Source organism: Anabrus simplex, chromosome 3 (genome assembly GCF_040414725.1).
Source record: "Anabrus simplex isolate iqAnaSimp1 chromosome 3, ASM4041472v1, whole genome shotgun sequence".
Taxonomy (NCBI): Eukaryota; Metazoa; Arthropoda; class Insecta; order Orthoptera; family Tettigoniidae; genus Anabrus; species Anabrus simplex.
The window spans coordinates 119,632,198-119,635,480 of NC_090267.1; the positions used below are offsets into that span (position 1 = coordinate 119,632,198).

At 39.4% G+C, this 3,283-nt stretch overlaps 1 pseudogene; it reads right to left on the reverse strand.

Annotated features, from left to right (window-relative positions):
* Window positions 1-450: 450 nt before the first annotated feature.
* Window positions 451-569, reverse strand: LOC136867516 (5S ribosomal RNA; annotated as a pseudogene).
* Between the last annotated feature and the right edge of the window lie 2,714 nt (window positions 570-3,283).

Genomic DNA, 3,283 nt, shown 5'->3' on the forward strand with positions numbered 1-3,283 from the left:
ACCACCCCGGCCGAGATGCTGGAATGCTGCCAATGAAATATCACAGAGAAAATATATAAAGCAATCAAACGGAAAGGTCAATATTCACTCAGTTAATACGAATATCCGTTACAGTTCATAATAATAAACTAATTAGATACGTCTACGTTGTAAATTATCCGTAATTACCTTTGTTTCAATATCTTCCCAAGAAATAATGAAGATGAGCAACAATGAAAAGAAATATGAAACTGCAGAGGACCGCAAAGGGGCAAGGAAATGAGTACGTCACGGCAAGACACTGACAGGGAGGGGCATGCACACTTATGTGCCTCAGAATCTGGGGAACAGTGTGAGGAGTTGAGAAAAATGTAATCATGCACATGTTATGTGACTGTATTACAGCTTTCTTTTTAATGATATACGTTCATGGCAACGACCTCTACAGATATTTTGCCACAAAGGGAATTGAGCCAACGGCAAGAGATGTTCCCAAGCGGTCACCCATCCAAGTACTGACCACGCGTAATGTTGCTTAGCTGTGGTGATCGGGCGAGAACCGGTGTATTTAACATTGTATGGCCGTTGGCTTGTATTACATCTAGTATTATAACATTTCCCGTGATCATCAGTAATGTAATTGGGGAAAACCCACGTGAGTGAAGCCGCATGTAGAGCAACTCATTCATACAGAAAAATAAAAGCAATGCCATCTGCACACAGGCCGCGAATGCCCGTGGACGGGTGGGAGGTAAAGGTTTACGCTATCCGTAACGTCAGCACGCAGTGAGATAGAGAGTTTAGCTCCAATTCGGGCCGCCTTTTACCCCAGAAATTAATCTTGTGCTCGTTTTCTTGTGTAGGCTGAGTGGACCTCAGGGCCGTGTGGACCTCCGGAAGCGATAATCTTAAAATTTTCGACTTCCTGCGGGGAATCGAATCCATTTTGTTCTAGTTGAACCGACCACGCCTTTACCACCCCGGCCAGAGATACTGGAATGCTGCCAATGAAATATCACAGAGAAAATGTATAAAGCAATCAAACGGAAAGGTCAATATTCACTCAGTTAATACGAATATCTGTTACAGTTCATAATAATAAACTAATTAGATACGTCTACGTTGTAAATTATCCGTAATTACCTTTGTTTCAATATCTTCCCAAGAAATAATATGCTTTGTTAACTTTTAGAATTCGCTTTCCTTCATCGTGCCTCTACTTGAGTCATCCTGCTGTCTTTCTCTTCATTTGTTGGTACCAAGGAGCTGCCAAGCAGATGACAAGAGCTCATACACCCTCTCTTTTAAGTTTATTTTTAACCTCAAGTTTTCGTCGTCCGCTGTTAATGAGCCCGGTTTGTTGCGGACAAAGGGAAGCAAGTCAAGCGCCTTGACGCCTCAATCCCCCGAGTCACGGGACGCCATGCTCACATTTAGGTCACTGTAGGAGGTCGTTGTACTGATTGCACAGCCACAGCAAAGATGATCTTGAGATTGTACGCTAGGGTTCGTATCCAGAAGTCTTAGAAGAAACTACAGTCTACATCAGTGGAGATATTCCAGCAATTTAACGACAAATTTTGTAACATCAATCTAGCTACATGAACTTTTTTTATACTTACATTACCATAATAGAAGACTCTCTACTCATCTTTGATTTTAAGATGCACTGTCATATTTACTGGAATAATGCAATATGGAAATTAGGAGAAAACGCCATGGAGATCTAGTTCGACATTTCATCGACGAGAAGGCGATCAAATATGACCATTGTCTACCGCTATTACACGAAACAGGAATGCTGCCAATGAAACATCACAGTCGATTTTCAAATTCTTACTGGGTTTGCGTAATACCACACTGTATCCTTTACTGACGAATTTCAAGTATGAATGTGTGTCTCCGTTAACAATCGATTCCGTGAATGTGTTGCAGTATTCATTACTAGTTCGACCGAATCGGTGCGAACCGGCTGAATGTCAACAGTGATGTACGTGAACAAGTAGACGAATGATAATATTCTAATCAAGTATGCGTGGAATCCTCTATTCTTGAATGGAAACATCAGATATTGGTGGTCATTACTGTTCATCACACGCTTTCCAAAGCAGGTGATGTATTGTCAATAGCAGAATGGATAATGCAATCAGAATCATTCAAGAACATTCTAAAGACTAATACAGCAGAGACAATCATTGAAATGACACTTCCTTCCTTTGATATAAAGAAAGTCCTTTTTTGTGCTGACTCAGGTAATAAAGCCTGTAAAGAAACATAACGATAAGAAAATGATTGTTTCGTTCTACAAGAACATCCTCAAATTCTCTCAAAACAAGTTTTAAAATGCCTCCATATTTAAAATGTTGCTTATGTTGCGTAAACTTGTCAATGATTTTTGAAAGGGCCATGTTATGAACAAGTTGAGAGAAATCAGGTGAATATATATGTCCTTTTTTTACTGTTAAATTGGCATTAAAATGTTTTCTGTGCTTTATTTATAAAGCTCTGACTCTGCACGACTGTGTCAGTTCCTGGACTAATTTCAGTTCTTTCACCTTACTTGTAGCTTGCTAAAGCTGTGTCGCACTAGGCTAGATTACTAGCAGCTAATAATTAGCAGCGAGCAGCACTCGCATTCGCTGGTTATTAGCCAAGTATGACACCCTAAACACAGGTTCTAGTGCTCGCTGGCGAACACTTTACTCGCGGAAGTTGGACATGTCCAACTTTACTAGCCTCTAGCTGGTGGGTTACAAGACGCTCCTGTATGGCAGCCGGCTGCGTAAATTGAAAGAATTTAGTACAGATAAATATAACCTAATTTACTTTTCAGATCTACTTTGTGTAAGAGTTATCTGCAATCGGATTAATTAAGAGATAATGAAAGGTAGTGTAAAAAAGTCGTTTTAACGAAAATTGAATTAATTTAGTTGCACGGAGAGGAGGATATTTCAGGTATGTGTAATCATTGAGGTTGCTTGGCTCTTTGAGGTGTGCATGTCTGTTGCCTCTCTTATGTTTAACGATTTCCTTTGATAGTGTGTATTTCTCTCGCCTCTCTTATGTTAAATGAATTCCTTTGATAAAAGGTACACGCCGAATGAAAACCAACTAAACAAATTTCAACGATCATACTTACCTACTATTGATGTATATTCTATTAATGATCTACACAGGAAATTATATGCTTGTATTTAATTATTTATTTCGACTTTCCCCAACTGAAGTTTCGCCTGAGGTTCAAGTACACAAGAGACAAGATGAATATTGTGAGTAATTGGGAGTTTATTATATAATTGTTGGT